We start from the raw sequence: 27,324 nt of genomic DNA on the forward strand, positions 1-27,324 counted from the left end.
AATTTTGTTTAGTCATTCTTCGCAACATGAACGAACAAATAAATAAAAAATATTAAAAAGTTGAAAATAATAGCAATTAGACATAATAATACACGTTTTTTCTTTTTCTTTTTTCGCAGCAGAATGTGCGTACGCCTTACCATCACTGACAATTTGCTGGTGGCTACGCTTGCAATAGATTTCAAATATTGCATCATGCAAAAGAGCCAATGGACTCTAGACGCGGCTGGTCTACGAAAAGTCTCAAACAATTAACCCTTCCCAAAGGCAAACGCCAATGCGAATGCGAATGTTAAAACGCTTATAAATTTTATGATTGTTAATAATTTAAAACGCAGAAAACAAATAAATTGATAGTTCAAAATGTTGGAAAAAACAGGGGAATAATTGCCAGGCAATCAGCCAGTGAAGGGTAAGCGCAAATTTATGAATGAATTTCGCGCGCGCGCCTTGAAATCGATTGGAAGACACGCAGGCATTGCGCACAACAAAAATTAAGGCTGTAAATGCCAATAATTGCAATATAAATGCAAAATTATTTCGCATTAAGGCAATTGTATGCGCTACCAAGGCAGGCGAAACGCAGTAACCCAATTGCAGGTCGGTCTGGCGCGCAACTAAAGCGGCGCGCCACCAGCCAAAGGATTGGAGGTATGAAAAAATTTGCTCTGATTTACTGTAAATATTTATTTACCTAATAATTCATTTTCTTCAAGTGTAACCTGCATGGCTTTCCTGCGCGCTTTAATTAACCTTTCGCATTTGCTGACGTTAAGCGCAAAGTCGAGACATTTACTTTTTGTAGTAGCGGAACTTCTCCCTTTTTTTTGTATGCGGAGCCATCGCTAATAGCGCTTAATGCAGTAGAAACAAACGATAAGTAGAATAGAAAAGCCACTGTTACGACAAGGACCACTGAGGTCACCAAAACCTGTGCTAAAGTCTGGCAAAACATTTCTTTAAAGCACCGGCGAGTTAACGCGAGAATTAAATATGCAGCGCCTTCAAGTGAGTGCTGAGCAACCAGCAAAGGTGGCGATATTTGATGCAATACCTAAATAAATTTAAAACTGCCTAAGGCGAAGAAAAAGAGGGGGGAAAAAGAAAACGTAACGCCATTTGCTATTCACCTCTTTTGCGAAGCCGATGGCGCCTTATTAAAGCGAAAATCGGCGGCAGGCAAGTTTGTAACACACAAATAGTGAATACTCATACTCGTAAAAAAATATAATTACATATAAATATCTTCTTTTAAACAAATACACCGCTGGCAAAAACAACAAATAACACACTTAAATAAGTTGTAAAAACCATACCGGGTTGCATATCAGCAGCCAGAAGGCAGCACCGTAACCAAGTAAATGTAATAAAATTAAGTGAAAGAGCAGAGAAACGGTACAAGTACCAGCGTAGGAAAGCGCACAGAGCAGCTAGGCGGTCAGCCAGATAAACCCTTTTTAGGTCGGATAATGTCAAGCCACATTTTTCTAACCATTTACGTAGATGCACCAAAGCGGTGACGCTGAACTGGCACGATGGAAAGTTGAAAGTGGTAACAGCAACAGCGCTAGATTTTACAAGTCTACAAATATAGCAGTGCATTAGCAGACGGAATAGAGAAACACGAATGCAGTGAATTTAAAGTTTTCTTAATGCTATCTCTTCGATTCGATACGAGTTCATTTCATGTAATGAATTCTGGCACAAGAAAAAAGCGTAGGAAAATAAAGAAAAACAATGTTATGAGTTCAGTAGACGAAAATACTATTAAACGCTTGGTAATTAAAAGTGATGACATATGAAGATTTAGGAAAATGCAGAAAAATGTATCGAAAGTCGATGACTGTCGACGCATAACTAACTAGAGTGTATTCAAACGCATACTTGTTTGATTATTTTCATCGTAATAAACCAAAGCGCAGTTCATAGAAGGCATCATTAATTTTTTCCTTCACTTATTTGCTAATCTCAGCGTTAAAGTAATTTTGCCAACGGCAAACTGTTGATTACAATTCAAAACCCCAAATATGGTGAAAACGTTAAAAAAAATAGATGAAAGGAAATGGATGTTTACGCGTGCGAAGTTAATGACTTAAAATAATAAAAGCAGTGTACACACTATTCATACAAAAAAATACGTTTTTTAATAAGGAATGAAGTGCCAATAACCTCTAATGATTTGAGTTTTGAATTCAGGAAGTGTAAAAACCAAATAAAGATAGAAAAAATGCTAAAAATGTAAGACAGAAATCTCTAGCTCAGAGCCACCAAGTTTGAGGTACAACTTATTAATTTCAACGTTGCGGAATTGATAACCAGTACAATACATCATAATGAATTCGACAGCTTATGAAGTATAAATGAAAAAATTGCTAGAACTGAATTGGAATTTACAAATTTACAAATAAATTTTCGGCTGTTCGAAATATTGAGAAAAATACCAGCTGGTTCATATTTGTTGATTAGCGCGCAGCTTGCAAAGTTCTTCACATCTTCTAATTTCGGGGAATTCTCGCATTTATAATTTATATTAAATTTTCGCAAAATGTAAACTTTCTAATTGAATAATAAAAGAGTAATAAGTAAAATCATGCCAATACTGTATCATGAATTGGAAATAAATGCACATTTTTGGCATTACATTTTTAAAATTTCCAATGTAAAAGAAAACAAAGCGAACATTGTGCTGATCGTATTGCAGATGTAAAACAGAAAACAAGACCGCCCACGCAGACTCGTACTGAACAGAAACTAGCACATTTCCGGTTGGAAATAGCAAAAATGAGTAGAATAAAAAATTGCATGCGTTCAAATTAATGCAGTAAATAAAAACAAAATGCCAAATGAAAGAAAAGATTAAAAAATATGTAACAAATCGCAGTAAATACTGCAACAACTGTTTATACGTATGCCGCACTCACCAATTTCCCCTATTCATGCTCTTCCAGCCTAGCAAACCTTACCCGTTCTTCATGAAAGCAATACAAATGACTTTAATTATATTTGTATACCAAAAGGGACTTGTAAATATTTGATAAGTAAATTTTAGTAGCATACTAGTGCATAAATTTGTCGAAAGACAGTTACGCGCAATTATGGGACGCGCACGTGTGGCGGACCAATGGAATAAGGAGTCTATTTATATGCCTTACTTGTACGAACTTATACCAGCACATCAGTAAATGAGACGTGTGTGAATGTTGGAAATTTCACATTAGACCGTTTTAAAGACATGACATTTGGAATAAAGATTTATGTGAGTAATTGTGAAGATATTGAGAAGTTCATAAATGCATAACATTTTTATGACTTGAAAATAATTATTATTTTATTATTATTACTTCAATATCGTTAAACATCGAGGGCGTCAGCTGAGGACTAGAAACCAATAATTATATTATCTATGAGAGAAGTGCAAATAATTCCATAGAAAAAGCAGCATTTTTACAGTTTTGCTCATAAAAGAAAATCTATCAAAAGGAAAAAATCAATTTTTTTTTGCATATTTAGACCTTCAAAAATATGCCCTTCAACGGATTTTCAAAATTCAAAATTCGAATTATTTTCAGAAATTCAGCGGAGTTTGTGACGTGGGGCCTAAGCCGGCCGAGTGTAGCGAATCGCACAATGAACGGCAGCGGTTACCGGACGACTTGAGGACTTGTTCTTTCCAGAAAATCTTTTGTATCCCACACAACCTTTATTTATTCTATACATATAGTATATACTTTATACTTCTATAATATATACTGGAAATATATCGCCGATTAATCCAGAGTGAGTAGTAAATATTATGATCTAAGTTATTTTATTGGAATTGTTGCTCAAACTTCAAACGCGATTTTCTCAAAACTACTTTTTTTAAGATGGTCGTCATGATATCTCAAGTTCTACTTGACCGATCGCTTTGAAGTTTGATAAGAATTTTTTATTATACATCTGACTATCGCGCCTGCCTCAGATTCTGAAAAATTAAAGTTTGAAGTATTTTTAAAAAATTTGAAAAGGTAAACACATTTTTTTTTTCTTTTCAAATTGACGCGTCAAGGGTTGGAATCATGTCAACCATGGAGCACCGTTTTTTATGTAGCCTCCACTCCACTTTTTTTTTATTAATTTTTTTTTATAATTTTCCAATATTAATAAAAACCAAAAAAATGGATAGTAAAAATGTTTTTCTTTTTTTTATCTTAGTTTTAAAAATACCTAAAATTAAGGCGTCTAGATTAAAATTGTTTCGTTTTATTGCACTGTGTAATAAAAACATAAATTTAAGAAAAAGATAAAGCAAATGAGAATTAGAATGAATTTTTGTAAAATACCTTCAAATATTAACGCCAACGCAAACAATGTTTGGATTATAAATACGCTTAGCAATCAGCACAGAAAAATGTGAAATATATACATACATATGTGTCCGCACCCAAATGAGGCGTGCACTTATATTTAAATAATTAGTAATAATAAACAATTTCGAATAGCTATTTTTCACGTCAAACTTAAGCTGCGCTAACGGAAGCACGTGTTTTATTTTTCAAATATTTTTACTTTTAATTTGAAGTCTTTTCTTAATGTTAAGACGGTTCTTTTGTAAGCTATTTAATTTTTTTTTTTTTTATAATAATTGATTTCCTATTTTTAGGTACATATGTATATTTGCTCTTTTTGTTTAGCGGCAACCTATTTAAATTGTTATTGCTTTCTTTATGACGTGAACACAGCCGATAGTGCATGTGTATTGACGTAATCGTGCAAGGGCAATACGACAATGCGCAGTAAACTAACAAAAATGCCAAAAAAGATCACTGTGAATGCGAGTGCGAGTAAGCGACCAAATTTCAACCAATGTGCGTTCACATGTGAGAATATTTGTTTTATCAGTATTCCAAAAAATGGAATATGCGTATGCACACACAAAGGCATAAGTATAAGTAAGCACTTATGCTCGTATCTCTGTGCAAATACAACTCTTGAATTAGGCAGATAAGAGCTGTGCTGCCACCGCAAATCACGTTCGAAAATAATCAGCATAAATAAGTACTTAGCAGCGCCGCACTGATAACACATACATATAAAACGACAAAAAAAACCAAAATGCTGTCTCATTATTGAATTTCAATATTTGGCAAGAAATATTGCACTTATCCATTATGAAATTCCGTCATAATTCAAAATGCTAAACTAGCAAAACTACTAAAGTAGTGGTATTTCGAAGAAGAAGAGAAGGTAGCATTATGATTCACTATTCAAAATTCTCTCAACATTGAGTGTTTCAGTATGCGTGAGCTCTCGCAATAAAGTAACTAAGTGTCAGATAAGATGCGACTGATTGAATATATTGGTAGGCTGACACAAATTATATAATTTACGATACAATAATGATTTCAATTATAAGAAGGGAGGCATACTAATGCAATTTCAGAGGATGTGTACCAGTAAATACCAATGCGCAAAATTCTTTGAAATCAGTGACTGTAGGGAAAAGCGACAAGACAAAGGAATGCAAAGCTAAATATTGGTCGATAATAGCGGAGCGTGCCGCGCAAATAAATTAAAACTTGAGTAGCGGAAATTTTCGCATGATAATTAAAAAATAAATGTTGTGAGCTAAGTCAACAAGTGATTTTCTTATTAGCAGCCGCCGAGATACATAGTTGTTTGCGAAAAGTGTAATAAATTAAATAAAACTGCATCACGTTTGTTTTGTTTACGGTTATGAAGCTGTTTTAATTAATAAAACTACAAAAAAAAAACAAGTAAATGAAAAAATATATATAAAATACAAAAAAAAAAATGATAGAAAGTAAAATAAGATGTTCACATGTCCTTGAAATGTGTTTCTCAAACAATATATTATTATTAAATTATATAAAATCAAATAAAATTAAATTTATAAAAAAAAAATTTAATTAAAAAAATATAATAATAAAAAAATACAAATTATACAAAATATAAAAAACATAAAAAATTAATATAAAATTAAATAATAAAAAAACATAAATTTAAAGTAAGATAAGATGTTCACATGTCCTGGAAATGCATTTTTGAATCCAAATAAAACAATCAAAAGAAAATAAATGTATATAAAATATAATAAATTAAAATAAAAAAGGAGTAAAAAATATATATAATAATATATAAAAAAATAAATAAAAATATTTAAAAAAATATATAAAAAGATATAAAAAATAAATAATAAAAAATTTATATAAAAAATTAAATGAAATGCATAATAAAATTTAAAAAATAAATATAAAATAAATAAAATAGTAATAAAATATTATATTTTATATATTTTTTGATAAATTTAAATTGAAAAAAAAAAAAAAAATTTTTTAAATAACAATAAAATAAAATAAAATGAAATTTAAATTCAACAAATAGGATAAAAATACATACAAGTAAGTCGTGCTTACTTAGACTTAACTGCAAGTTCCTCGTGATTTCAATTACTAGAAATAAAAATAGCACAACTTGCTAACTTTGAGTTTTAATGAATAGACAAAACCAATATATCCAGCTGTTAACTTTGTTGAAAAGTGCAAATATAAATAATATTATATAAGCATTTAAGATGCTAAGTGACACAAAATTGCCGTTCTAAATTACGCGAACTAGTCAATAATTAGGTTTACGTCGAGCTTCTCCCCCAATTTGTGCTGCTCTTTTTACTGCGAAAATAGGAGACTACCCCCGAACGGTAAATATTGTTTACTAGAAACTTTTTCTGGACAAATATGTACCCAAAGCATTAGAATAAAACTATTCTCACGCTTGTGAGTTGCACGCCCGAAGTAGTAATAGAACTTATCTCAGTCAAAATACCAGGTAAAAATGCACTTCACTATGGCGGTTGCAACTACGCCTGCTAACTAATTAGAGCTAGAAAACTATGTTAAAGACCAAATAACAGCAGTGAGCATCTTATTAGCGCTTTTACATTGAAAACAAACTGTCTGACAAATATAAAAAATGTTCAATGTTTTTGCGCACTTATGTACTTTTCCGATAAGCACAATTAGACAAAACATTCATTGCTTTATATTTAATTGCAAAATGTAAAAGCAAATAGTCTTATTAAAAGTGCCAGAGCAAAATGTCAGTAACGTGATCTTATACTCCATCCAGACAAAGTGCGGCGGGGAAATAAATTGAGTAGCGGATGCGCGTTGTCGATGAAGCGACTTCTTGACTTTTGTTGTTAGTTTAAAAGAGCTTAGTATAATTCAACCCACATACATACAGACATAGTTGTTTGATTATGAAAAGCTAATCTGTTTGCATTTCAATTCGCACAAGTATATTAATTGAATTAAGTCGCAAGTGGGAACAAATATCAGGTTAATAATGAATGTCTCGCGCTATTCAATGACGGAACAAAGAAAGCATTTGAGGTAAGGTCCACAAAGGCAAGTACACTAGTTGTGATAAGTAGTAAGCCAAAAACGAGGGTGGTCGGTGTATGAGTGCAAAAAATTGCCGTAATGACTGAGGTGGTGATGGAAAATTTCTTTTGATTCCAGTGTCTTTGATTGGCAGTCCACATGGTTGGATAAAAATTATTTTTTTTTGCAATGGAAAAATAAATAAACATGGATGGATATAAAAAGGCGTAACAACGCCCTGCTGATTGATATTTTCGTATAAATATTTGCATTCGGCTAATTGGCAATACATCTTATTTGCTTATTTTGGTTATTTGCTTGCAAATTTAGTCTACTGGAATGCTACTAAAAGGTGAAGAAACGTTAAATTAACAAAGTTGCATTAACAAAGTAAGAAGAAAATGAATTTTAGTGCTTTTCAAAGCAAAAAAAAGCTTAAAGTATAGCTGAAAACCGTGAAGGACAGCCGTTAATTGTTGTAAAGGCGCTTATGCGCATTCGGGCGTAAAATATTAATTAGTATAAAAAGGAAGGCGAGCCGAATGGCAAACATTAGTTTGTAGTGAAATGTATTTGCAATGACTCATGCGCTAAATAATATAAATAAATATAAGTGAAAGGTAGTTGTTTCAAAAAATTCCCTTTTTTAATTATTGAATTAAAATTAAAGTGAGAAATGAAAGAGTTGCGAATGAATGCAGAGCATTCTTACAGAAGTATTTTGTGAATATAACAAGTTGAACTTTTTCAGAAGTACGGCCTTAATGTGTCATGACTGTGTGTGAGTGCAGTGCGCACTGACTAATAGTATTTTAATTTCTAGAGAAGTTTTAAAAGACATATTTTTTATTTTTTTTTATTTAGTCAAGTTACTCCTGCCAGCTCCATAAAATTTATTACAGCAAGAAACAAAAACAGAAGATGTGAAATTTTGACAAGTGAAGTTTAGCCCGCGTGAACACCGGGTAGCAAAATACAGAATGTGAATCTTAATTTTATTTCTCAATATTGCTCTTGTTTGAGTTGAAGGAAAGTTATAAAAAAATTTTAATACATAAAAAAAATTGAATAAAATTCAACAAAGAAAAAAAAACAATATTAAATAAAATAAAATTTAAAAAAATCTAAATAAAATAATAATTTTTTTAATGTAAATTAAATAATAAAAATAAAAAATTTAAAAAAAATTAAGTAAAATAAAAAAATTATAAAAAAATTAAATAAAATAAAAATAGAATTTAAACAAAATTTTACTAAAATAAAAAACAAATGTTTAATAAAAATAAAAGAAGAAATAAATAAAATATAAAAAAAAAAATTAAATAAGATATAAAAACAAAATTTCAATAAAATACAAACAATTTTATATAAAATACAAAAAATAAATTAAACCCGATATACAAAAAAATGTTTATAATGATGCAAATAAAATTAAAAAAAAATTAATAAAATAAAGAAAATTTAATAAAATGAAAAAAGTACGAGTAGCGTAATACACATAACAGAAGTGCAACTTTCAAGGCAGACAAAGAAAGAGGGAGAGACCCGAGAGAGAATGAGAGAGAGAGAGAAAGAAAGAATATATATCTAAATTAATTCACAACATTTGCAGAGAATACAAATAGACAAAATTTACAAAAAACGGAGGAGGGTCGACCGGTGTAGGTAAACGCCGGACACAAACCGTGGTAACAACGCGCACTACTCCGACCGTTTATCACCCGCACAAACGAAGCGATTCCAAGCCCGCAGCAACGGCACAAATTACCGTAAAGCAATACCATAAATCCGACGCCGGAGTGGATAGCACTTTATAGTACGCACAAGCACTAGTCAGGAAACGGAAATAAGCGCCAAAAAGTAGGCAGTGTTATTTCTCACTAGAAATTAGCACCCACAAGGAAAAACTCAGGAAAAATAGCCTAAAGTGTATATAAGATATACCTATATAAGGTATAGCTTTCTCTCTCCTTTTCATCTACGATATATCGTTTTTCTCTCCGCGGAACGAAAATGCCCTAAACGTTGCATGGCCTTGAAATTTTACTCTCATTCTCGCTCGTCCATTGACGCCTAAGAAGTTTCACTTCAAAAAAATTTCATAAAATAAAAAAAATTAAATAAAATCTTCAACATAAAGAAGTTTTTTTAAATTATTAAACACTTGAATTTTTTTTGAACTTTCATACCTTATAAGTTTTTTTTTTGAGACTTTCTAGCCAATTTTTATAATCACAAGCAATATTCACTATGTTAGGTCTACTTGACCAAGGTATGGATTATGTATTTCATAGTTTTCTACCCATGTAATCAAAGATCGCGTTGATATTGGCCATCATTTTTTTTCTATTGCTCACTGACGGTGTTGTTTGTTTTCTACCAACATAATCAAAGATTGACTTGATTTTTCGCAATTTATTGTTTTGCTGTCGGTGTCGGGTAGAACACACCATATAAAAAAAATCGAGGGCGCAAAAAACATTTCAGCAATGTGATTCTTGACCCACTTGAAACTTTCACTTTATTATAGCAAAATTCAGTGAGCTATAAAACCGGATTTTGTCTAAAGATTCTAAGTAAAAGGTTTAGACATTTTTTTGAAAATTTCCCGAATTTTTTTAAATTTTGTACAAAGTTTGAATGTTTGCTTTATATTGTTTTTGCTGTAGCATAAACTATACTTTTATAAAAAAAAAATTGAACTTCAAAAATAAATAAATAAATTGTCAAAACGTGCCAATAAGTGGCGTATACTTTCTCTTGACGCTAACAGTGCAGTACAGCTTTGTCTCGAAAGCATGATTTTCGATTTGGGCGGTTATTTCTTGTAAACAAAGAATTATTCGAAATTCTATATTCATTTAATGCATCATTGCTCTTTAAAAAGCCCTTTTAAGACTCTATTGCTCTTTACTCTTTTGCTGGTTTAAAAATAGTATGGTAGCTCTGAAACTTCTAAAGTTATAGTAATGAATGGATTACACAATTATGTACCATTAGTGCAATATTTTGCATTTTACATATCTATGTATACCAAAAATTTACACCGTTTTGTGAAGAAAAAAACTACTTACAAAAATCTTCAGATTTCGTCACAAAATATTTCGATACACAAAAAATGTGCTTAACAAAGAGTTCAAATATAAACTTTTATATTAATACTTTGTTATTCAAGCAATGTCTACTAATTTCGTCCTTATCCTTCAATTTTTAAAAACAAAAACAAAATTGCGACCTTGCTTTTAGATGGTCGCAACATTCAGCCAGGCCAAAAACTATCAACGGTCAACATTTCAGCCGCAAAAATGCGAAGCAATAAATTAAATCAGACAATAACTTGTTTGTTGTATATTAATAAAAATTTAAGTGAAATAAAATATACAAATAAACGTAAAAAATGAAATAAAAGCATTTTGTAAGAGCATTTATTTATATTATAGAGTAAATAAAGGCAAGAGGTATGAAAACTAAATAATGAAAAACAAAAATTAATTAAATTTAATAAGCGATGAGCAAACGTAATGCGGTTGTAATCAAGAAAATAAAAGGCGAAAATACACAAGAAAATACGAAAAAAATTCTTAAGGTCAGCAGCGCTAAGAGACACACTTTTTACACAATCGTCAAGCGTGCACACAGTGCATGAAATCTGGGTATGTGTTATACTGTAGTTGTAATAAGAGTATAGAAGGCAAACAAACCTGCGGGCATACATACGCTGGAAAGGAGGAGAACGAAACGGTCAACGAAAGCCAACAAATTCGCGCACTCTTGTTGCTGCGACTAAGTGATGGATTGCAGACGCCAGTAATGATTTTAGGACGCAGATGATGGAGCTCTTTAGTTATATAAACCTAGGCGGTTATCGATTCGAGTACAGATATTTGCAAAGTAACTATAACAGAATGCCAGTGCTGAAATCGTGAAAAAGCATTTACCAGACCAAAAACAAAGCTGACAAGGCAAAGTAAGTAAAATCATCACCATCGCATTTTGCCGCAATTCGATAAATTTTCGTCTTGAGTGTCACACTCCAGCCATATTTGCCATTCATCCATTCGATGGACTGCAGTTTAAAGTGGCGCAAGCCATCTGCAGAACATTTCCGCAATGATTTATTAAAGCTTGAAGGAAAAATTTCTTCCTTAAATAAATAAAATATAAAAACCAGCTGTAAGTAAAACATTTTTATGAAGTTAAACAATGACATGACGAGATTCAGTTCATCGTTTTGCAGATACTTTTATATTATTTATCAAAAAGTAAACATAAAAACCCAGCATGCGGAAATGAATGCGACGCAAAAACCAAGCAAAAAATTGTAACAAATAAAATTTTTAACAAAATTAAAGAATAAATCGCTTTGCTATTGTTGCAAGCGTTGTGTTTTATAAGTACTGAACTCGCACGCCTGTCAACAGCCCAACAGAAGTCTACCGCATGGTTTCACCTGATCCGCTCATCTCACATCAGCATTTCCCACGTCCCATCTCTTCCAACCCTTGCGACAGTAATGACTGTATTTCATTGACTCCAATCAACAAAATTTATGTATGAGCAAATAATTATTGCAATATATTTACTTGCATACTCGTATATGAAAATTTATCACATGCAAGCGCAAATGTGATAGCCAACAACAATGGCTATTAAATTATATCATAACAACAGTACTGTGCGGCAATAAATTAAGTAATCGCGTGAATTTCACTTGTTGCGTATAGCCATGAAAGGTATTTATAATTAGAATGCCATTAATTTCCGTGAAATTCAGCAAAAAAAAAAACAAAACCAAAAAACATTTTTCAACTGTTTAATCTGTTTTTGGTCTTATTTTTTTTTATAAGAGATTCGCGCAGTATGGCGAGAGCACGTTTTTACCCAGAAAAGTGCACAAAAGTGAGTTAAAAATGTCGTAAATTTTTTATAAAGCAAAAAAGATGCTTTTGCCCGGAATAGTGTTCCGTTGTTGGTCCACTTGCATTTGTGAGAAAGTCACTTTCTTTGTAAAATATTTATACTGATAAAACAATTAAAAAAAGACATTTTAAAGTGAAAATGGAATGCAGTTGTACTTGTGAAATAAGCATTTTGAAGGTAGGAAGCCGATTGCATACTACGGCATATCAAAAATCGACGCTTTCAAATGTATAAAACATTTTGTTTCTTTTTTTAATTTAAATTTAATTAAATTGCAAATTCCGAAAAACAACTTGATATTCGTAACCTACCAAAATTTTGAGCTTTACAATAATAATACAATATGAATATACAAATAATGATTGAGCTTTTTGGTATTCGATAGTGAAAGCGCAACAAAGCCAATTGACCGAGTATTTAAAAAAGTAAGTAAAAGATCGTTGAAAGAAAATAATCTTCTAGATTAAACAAATACTCACTCTCAAATGGGAATGAAAGTTTCAGCGAAAGCACTAAAGTTCTTTACCCACTAACCACAATCGCGCTAATGAGCGATTTCACTTTACGCCCCCGGAAAAGACTACGAATACCATTTCGAATATTGAAATAAGTAAGATATGGATTGACTTCATGCCTCTCTAACTTATATCAATCGATATGTAAAAGAGAAACTGTTCAGAAGTACATATTAAACTTTTATCAAAATCTGCAACAAATAGAACACAAAAGTTAAGTTGTCTGGTATGAAATAAATACTCAGCAGACTTCGGGTGCTTCGGAGAGCGAAGAAGCTGGTCCATCATATCTTATTATACAAGGTGGCGCAAAATTAATAATCCAATCATCTTATTATACACTCATCTTTTTTTTCCGTAACTTTTTTACTAAATAAAAACCTTGATTTTGACTTTATTTTCACCTTTTTGCGCTACATTGATTGGCTGTTTGTATGGAGTATTGCAGCTGTCTACTTTGCAAGTGTTAAATATGATTGACGTAAGACGCCATTTGCTAAAATTATATGGAAGAAAATGCGCAATACCATCAAAAAACGCAATTGTCAGAATCTAATGTCAACTTTTAACCACTTCCAACTAGCAAAATTAAGAGGGCTACAAAACTGCATATAGGTAATTTTTACTGAAAATTTTAAAATTTTGGTGAAAATATGTAAAAAAATAATTAAATAAAAAAAAATAGCAAAAACTGTTAAATTTTTATTTTTTATTATTTTTTCATTAATTTTTTATATTAACTTTCCTATTAATTAACTAATTTGTTTATTTTACATTATTTTCCATTGTTTACTTATTATTATTTTGTTTGTTATTTATTTATTCATTTAAATACAGTATTGGCCAAAACTAAAGGACCCCCCTAATGGCATTTCAAATAATGTCAAATAACTCAATAAAACAACATCGAATATTACTTACTTTTACACCTTGTTTCTTCTTATTATCTTGGTGATTAATAAACATAACAAAAAATTTTCAACATTTCTTATATTAAAAATTAAATTAAAAAATATTAATATTATTCAACACTTGTCTGGACAAAACTAAATCACCCCCCATTAAAAGCGAAAATAATTGTTTTTATTCTTCAGCATTTTGTACTAAACCCATTATTTTTGATAACTTCAGAACATCTTTTTGGCATAGAAGATATTAGGTTACTAATAATTTCCGGAGAAATGTTGTACCAGGCTTCTTTAACCGCTTCAAAAAGGGCTTCCTTTGTGCTGCAAATTTTCCCTATTAATTTTCGAATTTACAATCTCCCACAAATTCTCAATGGGATTGAGATCGGGAGATTGAGCTGGCCAGTCTAAGACCTCTATAGCATTTTGCTGTAACCACGTTTTACAGTGCCTAGAGGTATTTTTGAACTGTCCAATTAACATGCAATTTCGCAAACTCGAGTCTCGCTTTTTTGTTTTTGGCGGAAATAAATGGCTTTCTAGCAGGTCGTCGACTGAAAAGTCCGGCCTCCACTGCTCGTCTTCTGATCGTTCTAGAACTTACCGGCAAACTTAAAACAATTTTTATTTGTTCAGAAGAGACTGTGGGATCACTCTGAATTTTTCCTTTAATCGTGGAGTCGTCTTGTCGTGTAGTCTTAGAACCCTGTCTGTAGAAATAGAACCCGTTTGTTCAAATTTTTTCATAAGTCGCGATATTACACTTCTATTTATTGAATATTTCTCACTAATTTTTTGTCGCGATAAACCATTTTGCCAATCACTTATTATTTTATTTTTAATTTCATTTGAATACGCATTTCTGGCCATATTTGCTGATTTCCCGTATGAAATGTTTTGTCCTACTAAATCCGCACGTGTTTTGCACAAATTATTCTAACGAACTTTGACTCAGCTTTAAATACCGATAGGAAGAGAAATTAAATTAAAAACAACAAAACAAACCCGTAGTTAAGAAAAAAAATGTGAGGTGCTTTAGTTTTGACCATTCAGTTTTTAAAAAATATGAACATTTTAATTTTTTTTTTCAGTATAACCAAAACGCTGTATATTTGGTATTATATTTTATAAATACTTAAGTAACAAGGACACACATGACATATTTCAAGATGTTTCATTGAGAGATTTAGCATTATTTGAAATGCCATTAGGGGGATGCTTTAGTTTTGGCCACTACTGTATATATTTTTTTTATTTATTTATTCACTTATACATATATTTTTTTTATTTATGTATTTATTTATTAATATATTTTTTTAGTTATATATTTTTTTATTTATATATTTTTTTATTTATATTTTATTTATCTATTTTTATTTTTTTATAATTATTCTTATTTTTTTATATTTATTTATTCATTTTTTTTTTTCAAATATTAAATATATTATTGTATTATTCTTACTTCGTACGCCACCAGTGTAATTACCCCAAAAAGGCCAACAATGCACACGAAAATCGCTGGGTAATTATAAAAACAAGCGCCAATCGACTAAAATGAGGCGGTTGACACCCTGTAAATTGTCATTCAGTAGCTCAACGCTTTTGTAGTCGAAGCACACGAGGAACATATGCGACATACATATGTAGGTATGTATATGTGAATGTATGTTTACAAGCGCATTTATGCGAGTATTTAGTCTACAGGTAACCAAAAATAGCACAACGCAATGCAGAAAAAACAACAACAAAACAAAAAGAAAATAAAATAGAATTAATATAATTAAATGAAAACGAACGACGGGCAGACGAAACAAGTTAAAAAACATGGTAACGTAAATGACAGCACTTCACAAAGGCCTTTAAATTTGTAAAACAAAATCGAGAAATTCATATCGGACGCCGCTCGTTTAGCGGCACTCGTCTGCCCGCCTGCTCAGCGTATTGTTGTAATCGTATGCGTGCTTTGATTGTACGTGAGAATATGTTGTATGCGGCGCACGAAGTGTCCCAAAGCGCTCGAGAAGCAGAAAAAACAAAAATCAGCGACAAGCGACGGCCACTAGACACGGCACTGGCGCATACAGCAGCAGCAGCAGCAGCCACAACAAAAATTACTCAAAGGCATGTCACATAGTTTAAAAATAAAATAGCCAGACAGTCAGTCAGCCTACATAGTCATAAAAATTGCAGGCCGCATCGCCCACCAACACCGTGCCATGCCACTATATCTACCCTCCTGGCTGCGATACGCGGCTGCAGCTGCCGCCACCCAACTTGGACTACAGCCAGCTACTTACATTGGCAGCTGCTGCTACTTTTGTTGTTGCTTGGCTATTTGGATGGAGTTGCACTTATTTTATGCGCTATCCGTCGAACGATGTTGCATGCAACACGCATCGCCAATACAACGATATACATATGTACATATGCCCCACAAAGTCTGCGTTCACCCGAATAGCCTTCTTAAATTTATTAAAAACAAAATACAATATTATGATTAAATTGAAATCTTTACAATTTGTTTATTCTCTAGAGCTTTTAAGGGCAAAAAAAAAACAAGATTCCTCACTTCACTTTTTAGATAACGGGAAAATAATTTCAGCAGCATGTAAATGTGGCACCAAAAAGTCTGCGTTCAGCCTGTTTATTTTAATGATACCGTTAATTTTAAGATAGTTTTCCTTGTTTATATTAATTTTTGATTGTGCATTACTTCGACTGAATGTTAACAAAGCTTGGTTGAACATTTTATTTATAACTGGACATAATTAAAGAACATGGAAGGAAAGGGAAAAGAAATAAGGGTTTCTGAGAGGAAAATAATTATAAAAATGTGGAAAGACGGAAAAAGTTTCCGAAATATTGGAAAATCTATTGGGAGAACGTATTCCTCTATTCAGCGAGTTGTAACAAATTTTCGGCAAACTGGAATTTTTACATCTAAGCCCAGGTCAGGGCATCCGAAAAAATTATCGACCCGGGAAGAGCGTTCTATAATCAACTTGGCAAAGGGTAACCCCCGGATTACATCCTCAAAATTAGTTGAAAACATAAATCAAACATTTAAAAAAAAAGTATTTGCGCTGAAACTGCCAGAAAAGTTCTACATACGTCAAGCTGGATACCATAGTAGAGTCGCCCGAACAGACGTAAACGCATTCAGTTTGCTAATGAGTACATAATAAGTAATATTTTCAGACGAAAGTAAATTTTGTATATTCGGAATAAAAGGCCGTCAAATTGTTTGGCGAAAACCTGGAACTGCTCTTGAAAAGCAAAATCTTGTTGGCACCATTAAGCACGGAGGTGGCGGGGTTATGGTTAGGGGCTGCATGGTGGCAAATGGGGTGGGTCAGTTAGAATTTATTGATTCGACGATGGATACATGGGGATACTTGAACTTACTAAACGGGATTTAAAGCAAAGTGCAAAAAATCTCGGCTTATCAAGAACATTTTGGTTTCAACAAGATAACGACCCGAAGCACACAGACGAGATCGTTAAGCTTTGGCTCTTGTACAACGCCCCAAAACAGCTTAAAACACCGCCACAGTCCCCAGATCTTAACCCCATCGAACATCTGCGGATCTATTGGAAAAGATCGTCAGCAAGTGATTACTAGTAAAGAGGTTTTGCAGAGTGTCATGCAGGCAGAATAGAGGAAGATAACAGCAGAGGAAACAGGGAAACTAGTAAGTTCAATGCCAAATAGGCTGAGTGAAGTCCTGAAGCAACGTGGAGATCCAACTAAATATTAGATTTAATTTTTGCATATAGCATATCATGTTTTTGTTTTAGACTTTAAGACTGAACGCAGACTTTATGGTCGCTTTATTTACTTGTTACAGCCATTATTCACCGTTATCTAAAAACTTATGTGAGGAATCTTGAAATTAATTTTTGTTTTTGAAACTTAAACATATAATAAACATATAAATATATACAAATTTTTAAAAATTATAAAATCAGGTTGTGTGTTTCATTCACTAAAAAGTTATTGTAGGGTGAACGCAGACTTTGTGGGGTATGTGTATATGTATGTGAGTATGAGTATGCATGCATGTATACATCACACGAAACTTGGCATATTTTCAAACAACAACTACAATGCATGCCAATATGTTCAAAGGCAATGAAAGCAGAATGCAAGACATGCCGCAGACGAGCGAGTCGGCTGTTGTAGAAGATATTATATTGTAAGTATGTATGTGCTTACGAGGTGCCACACCCTAGCAGTAGAATAGCGCTCATAGACAGCGCAAGGCATGTAACGTTTAATGACAGCATTTCGAGCATTAGAAATGGCATGGACGAATGCGAAGAGTACAAATGATAAGTGCATCACACGGAATTAGAGTAACAAGAGCCACTGATCAGTGATGAACAGCAATCAAAGATTACTGTGCAGTTGTTGTTGCTGCAGCTAATACAACAATGCAATGGTTGTTCATCAACAAAGACTTGTTTAAAAAAAAAAATAAAAAAATGGCTGCTTAAAAAAAATAGTGGAGAAAAATCACATGGGCAGAATCTTAAACTGTATAGATGTTGCAACGTGAGTATACAATTAAGAGCTCGTGTGACTCAAGCAAGCTATGCAGCGTGGCAAGCACGTCAAGAGTCAGCAGCTGCTGAGTGAGTGCGACAAAGAAAGATGTTGGCTGCATGAGTGAGCGATCTTCGCTGTAGGCCAAGATAAACGAGCAGCGGAAATTTCCTTTGAGGCAGTGGTAGCGACAAACGCGTGCACGTGATGATGTATAAGTACTTAAGGTGGGGTTACAGAAAATTTCAGATGACAAATGATCGCATTTGGAGTTTCATGGGAATTAAAAATAGTTTTCAAAATTTGTGTTTTTCAGTCGGCAAATGGGCGGAATGGAAGTTTATAGAAGAAAAAAATGTGTAGGTTGCATTGTGCTTGCTCTCAATTTGTGGTTACTCTTGTTGTTATTGAAGTAGCTCAAGTAACTTATAGAGTCCGACAATATTCAGTAAAGCATTACTGAATTGGTCAAGAATCAGAAAATCAATATACAATAGGTAAAATTTCATGAGTTTAATACAAAGTGGACAGGAATTTGCACTTTCTCCGCTAACTGACCGCCAGCTGGTGATAAATCGGGGAAAAGCTGCGTTTCGAAGAGTGTACGTTTCGTGTACGTTTTCGCATTCCCCAAAAATATTTGGAAAGTATTTAAAAAAGTTATCAAGAGTAACTTTGCAACATCGGCACATCTATTTCATACTCTTCTCGAAGAGAATGTGGACTCAAGCTACATCAGGGCTCTGATACTACTAGAGCTGTGAATGCAATTAATTTTATTGAGGCATTTGCAATCATATTGGGTTACTTTTTGCTACTTAATCTAGAGCACGAACCTCATTAGTCGAGCAGAGTAGTAATTAATTAGGTTGAAAACCTAAATCAGGTGCTTGAAAGTGGAGTGTTTGCACTGGACGTTCAGAGTCAATCACAATTAGGTGCTCAAGTGAATTGATAAGTGTTTGGAAACATAATTTTCTGGAGCTTTTAAGTCGATGTTCTTAAGATACGAGGGCATATCATTATTTATAATAATATTTAAGGCCAATAATTATAAAGAAACGTTTGGCACGTTTTGTTAAACTCGGCCAAAATCGCTGAAACGGCCATCGCATCAATCAAGAAGAATTATAAAGTAAGTTTAGAAAACACAAGCTTTCAATAAAAATCACTTAAGAAATTCAGAATTTCCCGCTAATCATCAGTTATGAGCTGACACAAAAGTTCATATAAAAAGTTCCAACTAATTTGAGTCCCACGACACTATTTTAGGAGCTCGAGACTCAATCGAGGCCCAAGGTTAGATAGCGGATAGAGCCAATAACGCAAAAGTAATTTTGGCAGTGCATAGCCCATAAAACAGGGATGTAGACAAATCGGCTCCTTAGTATGGTTGATCGCGAAACACAATCAGTGTATATTGCACACAAATTCCAAAACCAAAGACACCAACCCACCTCCTATTGCAGAGGAAGAACTCTTGTCATGTGAGATCCGCGTAACAAAGGCACAACGCGTTCTGGAGATTGTAGCAGGTTGAATTCCTGCATATCCAGAATAGACCGCGACACACTTAACGTGCATATGTAAGTCATATGCCTCTTCACATGCCTGCTAAAACCAACTCTTTTAACACTCCTCCCCCCCCATGCCATCGAAAGAGCTCGAACCCAGTCGAATCAGTGACTTCAATTAGCCGCCTGAAGGCTGCGATTTGAGCCCATTAGACATTATTTGGTAGGGTACCGTTAAGGATAAATGTTACGCCTCTCATACAGAGCCGACTTAAAAATTTAAACATGAAATCGAAGTTGTTTTTGGTGGGTTAACAGCAGAATGGCCCACTGTAAAGCAAGCCGTGTAAGTCAGTTTAATGAAATTGCATTCCATGTTTAATGACAAGGCTTACTATTTCCCAAAAAAAAAAAAACAATTGCTGAAATATATTCATGTGTCTCTACTACTTGTATCCGAATCAAATTCCAAATACTTAATGGACCTCCTTGAATAATGGGCAATATGCATGAGTGCTTGACAAATCAACTTCATTATTACGGTCTACTAAAATCCAAAGCAACCCCATTTAAACATAATAATACAACAAAAAGTGAAGTGACATGCCCGGTAGTCAATCAATCAATCAAGGCAAAGTTCAAGGTCACAAGCGCAGGGCAAACTACACGGCGTATGATGACTCAGTGTTCTCAGAAACAAAAAAATTGAAATACTATATTTATTGAATATACAACCAAATTGAGAATACAGAAATACAGAATAAAATATGTGCTGATATATCGCAAGCACAACATGTGTTGTTAGTGTCGATTCAGATTCAACAACTCTACAAGCACCCTGCCAGCTAGCAAGCGGCGCAAACAAAATTTGCTATAGCACTGCCTTAAACCAGTTGGGAATTTTCCATTGACGCGAACATGCGGTCGATTACTTTTTTTTTATTTTGTATATTTATTTCATTGGTTGTTTCTTTTTTAAGAGCGCTTTTCGCTCGTTTTTATTTCATCTATCTTGGTGGTTTATTTTGTTTGTATTATTGACTGTGACTTGCTTGCGCTATTCATTCGGCTTTTTCGCTGGCCTGAGCAATTTTTTCTGCAAGTACTATTTGCTTGTTTTAAATTCTTTTTTTATTTCTTTATTGCTTCTTTTTCGGCACCCACTCCATTTTGGTGTTGTAGTTTAACATATGTAAACTTAAGTTGTATGTATGTATGTATGTACGAGTAAGCGCCAGCTGCAGCACAATAAAATCGATCATGCGAATCGATACTCAGAATAAGTAGCCTGGCAGAGGATAGGCGCAATACCAGCAAACTCGAAGCACAAGCAAACAGCAAACGAGTGAGGGAGAAAAGAAAGAAAAAGGACAGAGTATAAAGGAAGTCAGACAAATATTTGCAGGGAGAAATTGATAGGTGGACAAATTCAAAGAGGCATATCTCTACTGAGGCGATTAACCGGATGCACATAAAATGACCCTAAGAGCAAGAAACTCAAACCATTTGAGTTGATTTGATAATTAAGGCAAATGGAAACTGGAAATGGAATCACGTGGGCGCAAAAGGCCGGCTGACTTCGACGTGTAGTATACGCGTTCAGAGGCAAATATGCAGATAAGCACATGGCGAATGAAAATACGAAGAAAAAAATCAATATTTGAAGAGAAGCGTGCAAAGAGCGAATGAATTTAAAAAATGAATGAACTAATGGAGCAAATATTGAGTGGCTCAAAAATAATGATATCATCAGAATGCCGATACGCAGGAGTTCAACAATTATACACACAGGCACACTCATTTACGTTCACCATACATACATACACCACAAATAAAATGTAAATATGCATTTTGGGGAATGGGCACAAAAACAGCAATGACTCGGCAAATGAATGCCGTAAACTATGCAATGCGCTCGTACTCGTGGGCTCATGAGTAAGAAGACCGAAGACCAATAACTCACACGAAGACGACTCATTTGTGTGTATGTACGTGCGAAAGTAGGCATTTTTGGTCTAAAATAAGCAGCGACTACTGCGGAATGTGGCTGCATGATCCGCCAAGTCTAAATAAAGTGAACGAAGAGTTGGCAGAGTTGTGAGAGATGTTAGGTAGCAGGCATCTCAAAAGGGGGCGAAAAAAAATTACGTTGGCTGTGTGAGCAATAGTTAAACAAATAATTTTGGCATCAAGTGGGTGGGTGGTGTGCTCATATAGATACATACAAATCGCTTATTGGGAATAGCAAAATGATTTTCTATTAAATATCTGCATATCTTTTTGTAATTAGAAATATTTCTCTTGTGTGTCATCCATTACTTGGAGTGCTGATTGAAACCACCGATAGCTCGATAATTTTAAATATCTCAAGCTTGGAGCAATGTGTGATAAGTACGCGCTGATATATTGATAAGCAATTGTGACAGTTGGTGGAACAGTAGCAACAAAGTGTAGCGGTGGGTGCGCGCGTAAATTCTAAATCAAGTGCTCTACTTTTGACCTACTGGGATCGCACGCGACTTATCAGGCACTACTTTAAGGGGTTATACGCAGTTATGACTTTCAAAAAAATCGATTTTTTTTTATTGCATTTTTGTAATGTACATATGTATATTCAAAAGTATACGCACGAAATTTGAAGTAGATCTAAGCAATACTTTCGGAGTTATATCTAAATATGTAGAGATGCCTCGGCACGTTTTAAGGTAGGTATTGAAACTTTAAACGTGTTTTTTTCAAAACGGCATTTTTCAAGTCGGTGTACACGATATCTCGAAAACGGCTTGTTTGATCGGTCAACCGTTTTAACTGAATCTTTAAAGATACATTTTCTAGTAATTAATCGCTCCTTTTGTAAATCTGATACTTATTTTCCATTTTATAATCAATTTACGGCCAAATTTTAACGTAAAAATCGAAATCATTTCTTTTAAAAGCTGCCATTTTGTGAAAATTCACTATTTTGATTAGCCGAACGATTAATTACTAGATAATCTAATATATTAACAAAATTTGTTTGGTTCTTTGATTTCAGATAATCCAATCCTGAGTTACGATGTACACCGTAAATCGTCTTTTTTTAAAGGAGGTTCCAGAAATCGCCTGCAGCGCGCTCTATAATCAACATTTTCATAAATAAAACATTTTGTTACGTTCTTGAAGGATGCTTTTATAACCTCCAAAAATTTTCAAATTAAAATATTCTGAAGTTTCTTCAGGATAAATCCTTGACAACCCGTCTTTTATTTGCTTCATAACTGCGTATAACCCCTTAAAAGCGACAAAGGTTGTCTAGGATTGTTATATAGTAAGATGGATTATAGATAACAATAAAATGACACACATAAAAGAATAGCTATGATAAACTTTCATAAATGATCTACTAAAATTGCCAATATGCAAATATTGCATTGACAGCAGAACTGAATGCATGTGAAGCGGCAATACATAACTAGAACTAGAACACAGTAGAACTCCAGGTCGAAATGCAGTCCTCAGTTACACCTAGCTTTCTATTACTGGACCGAACGAGTTGCCATATTTTTTCAGCGCTGGTAAGTATGCCCGTTAGCGGTCACGGAAGTCAAAGACGAAGTTAGCGAAGTGGAAAACTGGCGAGCTAATTATAGTTCCCGTTCATAGAACATGCAGATAAGCAGAAAAAAACTGCCTAACATAGCAAAATAAATGTGTCTCGATATTTAGCTGTGGCAACAACAGTCATGCATTTAGACTTTCGCTAAGCGAAAAAGGTGGTTCGAGATTTAAGAAGCTCGGGTAAAAAGAGAATGGTATTTAATGATCTTCAACTACAAGGCTGTCCGTAAAGCTAAGAATGCAATTTTTTCAGAAAGCAAAAATAACCCTACAGTCTGCTCGATGATCAATTGAAAACCGTCCATTCTATTATACTATAATTCACACTAAAGTCCAGCGGTGAATTCAGCTGAGGGGGCTTTCGGAATGAAAGAACTACTAAAAAGCCAGGTATGAGTTAAGAACAAGTCTTTTGGGATCATCGCAAACACAAAAAAGTAAAAAAAAATTTGTTTAAATTAGAGAAAAATTAAAAAAAAATTAGAAAAAAATTAAAAAAGACATTAGAAAAAATTTAAAAAAAAATTAGAAAAAAATTAAAAAAAAAAAAACAATGTATAAAACAACTAATAATAAAAGCATATTAAAAAAATGTGCTCCGGCGGCTGACAAATAAATATTTTTTAAATAACATTTCTTTTTTTCGATTTATAATTTTTTTTAGACACCACATAAATGTTGGCAGAAACTCATTTGCAGAAATTTATACTAAACTTAACCAAGGCATATTCATCAACCTGCAAGGCTGCAGATTTATTAGTTGTTGTTAAAACACCGCAGTGGCTCAAATTGTGCGGTCCAAGCGACTTCTTCGTAGCTTTTTAATGCCGTTTGAAGGCCTAAAAGGGTAGGTTGGCGTGACAAGCACATACACACACACATTTACATATATCCATTTGTATACCCATAAGAATCTGTCTGACTATCTGCCACTCTGGTCAAAGAATGTAATTGGGATGCAACCTAGAGGGAATAAACTGAAGTAAAAGGCAGAAACAATGATGCGCTTTCAAGATCCCCTTGATCAGCATACAAATACCACATACATACCTATATAGACAAGCTCGCAGCATAGACTTGCCAAACGAGCAAGGAAACGGCAGTCAGCATACGGTGATCAGTGAGCGCGAAATGAAGTCACCAGAGAATGTAAAGTGTTTGCCAAACGTGTGTGTCAAGTGGTGAAAGGCAAGAAGAGTCTCGCAACTTGCTACTTTTGCTGCACACGACTTGCAACTTAATGGTCAAAATACAAGCAAACTCAAATAAAAAAGCCAAAGAAAAGGCAAATGGCAGCAAAAACGCAATAAAAAAGAAACGTTTCGACCAGGTCGAAAAAAGGAAAAAACAAAATAAAATAAATAAAAAGAAACCGGTTCAAATTCGCAAATAGCGCTAGAGTGAGAGGTGCATAGTTTGTGTGAGCGGGCCATAATATTGCAGAAAATTTTCCATTGATAAAATTTGCGTATTTGTTGTAGCGTTTCATATGCGAAATGACTGCGAATATCGCGAAGGAGGTTAATAACTTAGTTTTGTATTTTCACCTGGCGCATTTTTAACTCAGAAAATGTATGTATAAATGGGCAGTCAGTTGGTGGGTGTTTTTTAAAAGAAAGAAAGCTATAGCCTGCACCAAAATTTATATTGCATAATTAATGAAAATCAGAATTAAAAATTTAACGAGTTCAAGTCTCGGAAATAGAAGTAAATATTGGCACGACTGGTAATAATTGGCTGAAGTAATGAATGAAAATCTATAAACATCGGGTTAAATATAAATATACTCTCATTTAACATAACAAAATAAAAATAAAAATATTTTACCTAACAACTATTAAATTCAAGGAAAACGTAATATAATTTGTTTTTATTTTTCTTATTGAACTAAAAATAAATGTATTAAAATAAAAAACAAAAACTGAACAAAAGAGGATAATAAAATAACTATAAAAAATAGCTAAAACAATATACAAAATTCTTTAAAACAAAATATAAAAAAAAAAAATAAAAAATAAAATAAAAATAAATAAAAAAAAATAAATAAAAAAAAATACAAAAAACAAATAACAAAAATAAAAACAAAAATAAATAAAAAAAAATCTAACTAGTTTTTCTTATAACTATTTTTCTTACATTTCGTAAAAAAAATTGTGTTTATAAAAAAAAATTGTTTCCAATAAAAAAAATTGTTTAAAATAAAAAAAGGTATGATTTTTTCTTAATTTTTATTAAAAAATTGTTTTTAATAAAAAACATTCCTAATTTAATGAAAAAATAATAGCATAACTTTTTCTTAGTCTTTTTTGTTTCTTCTTACTTTAACTTTCATATTCCTATACGTGTTTTGTTTTTGTTTTTGCATAACTAGTTAACGCGCAATCAATGTGTATACTTCACAAATTTTATTAGAAAAGAAATCAAGGGGCGATAAAATTCGCAAAAACAAGAAAATGCAAATTCACACTGAAGACTGAAGTGCCACCTTGGAGAGATTTAAGTCAGGTGCTTGTGTGTAGTCCGTATAGTAGAAAAGGCTCTTAAGTGACATTGAAGTAGAAGTGTTGGCTTCGAAGTGGAGGAAGAAATAAAGAGGGTGGTCGTGGGAGGCGTTAAGAGCAAGTTGTCGATACCGCTGTTACTTTATTCAATTGGATTAACGAGCATATTCGCCTTTTATTCAAGTGCTCGGCCGCAAAAATCAAACGAATGGATTAAGTACGAGTTGGTTGTTTTGCGCGAATAAAATTAGGTTAAGTTGAATATTTGCGAATATTTTATGTTGTTGGCTATCGCAAACAATTACTCAGCTGTGGCTGTGAGCAAGCAAAACACAAGCAAAAAAAAAAAACGTAACAAGTATCAATATTTTCGCAAATGTGCATAATTTCATCATTAAAAAGAATATTTGAAGATATTTTTGCTGTTTCGAGAAAAATGTATCAGAATAACGATACTGTCCGTTCAAAATATCTATAGATAAATTATTTTTCCGTTTCTTTTTCACTTAGTTTTACAACTTTTCATATCAATTTCATTTTTTGCAAATTCAAAAATTTTCATTTATTTAGAATTTGTTTTTTTTTCTGTTCTAATTACCCAAAACAGCTAAATGCTTTGAAATTTTCCCAAAATAGCGCAACTTTTTGCTGCTGCTATTCGTCGCTTTTTCAGACGTACGAAAATTTTCACGTATATATATTTTCTTTACCCCAGCACTTTTTTACTTTTTCTTCTTTCGCTTTTTTCGCTTTTGATGGAATTTCAAATGCGGACGACGTTGTTGTGCGTACGTGGTGGTATTTGACTGTAGAAAAATTTTGCTTATGCAATTTTGAATTTTACTGGAACAGATACATCGATGATCGTAAACGCGACGACGACGCTTTAGATCCGTTTTCGTAATGTTTACGAAACTACAGGCAATTGAAAAACTATTCGGATTGACAACCAAAAAGGTTGGCTAGCAGTTCAAACTATTATGGACGCAGTATTAAATGCCATAGATTTTTTTCTTTTTTTTTCTTTAAATTAAATTATACAATAATAATTCACTGTTTGTTAAAAAAAACAAAAAAAAACACTTTGCTTGTATTGAGCTGGCCGATAATGCGAATTCGCTGACGAAATCGAGACCTCTATCGCTACCATCGATACCAGAACGGACGGCAACAGGGTCGTTGTTGTTTTTTATGAGCTATAACTCTCGTTGTATTTGTTGTTCTGTCGTATAACGCGAACGCGCGCACAGCTTGGTCTTCTATTTTTTTGGTTTTGCCGAATTCTCGCACTCACGCGTTGAGGGAAACACGAAAATACACCACTGTTTCGTAGCTCGTCTACAAGTAAACTAAACTGTAAAGTGTGTGTTGAAGCGGCGACGAGCGCAGCAGGCAATGAGGGCGATGATGTCGGTGATGGCAACGTTAGCGGATGACA

At 33.2% G+C, this 27,324-nt stretch overlaps 1 protein-coding gene and 1 long non-coding RNA gene across 2 annotated transcripts in view; one reads left to right on the forward strand and one right to left on the reverse strand.

Annotated features, from left to right (window-relative positions):
- The window catches only part of LOC129239040 (protein kinase 3), an 87,524-nt gene extending 60,315 nt beyond the window's left edge, over positions 1-27,209 (reverse strand). The window contains exon 1 of the mRNA XM_054874312.1: positions 26,485-27,209. The gene's annotated coding sequence lies outside the window, so the exon portion shown is untranslated. The remainder of the gene's footprint in view (positions 1-26,484) is intronic.
- LOC129239043 (uncharacterized) lies at positions 7,098-17,693 on the forward strand. Its single transcript, XR_008581818.1, has 4 exons — positions 7,098-7,394; positions 13,269-13,435; positions 15,206-15,375; positions 15,433-17,693. It is a non-coding gene; the product is annotated as an uncharacterized LOC129239043 (long non-coding RNA).
- Positions 27,210-27,324: the final 115 nt, after the last annotated feature.

This window comes from Anastrepha obliqua, chromosome 2 (genome assembly GCF_027943255.1).
Source record: "Anastrepha obliqua isolate idAnaObli1 chromosome 2, idAnaObli1_1.0, whole genome shotgun sequence".
Classification (NCBI taxonomy): Eukaryota; Metazoa; Arthropoda; class Insecta; order Diptera; family Tephritidae; genus Anastrepha; species Anastrepha obliqua.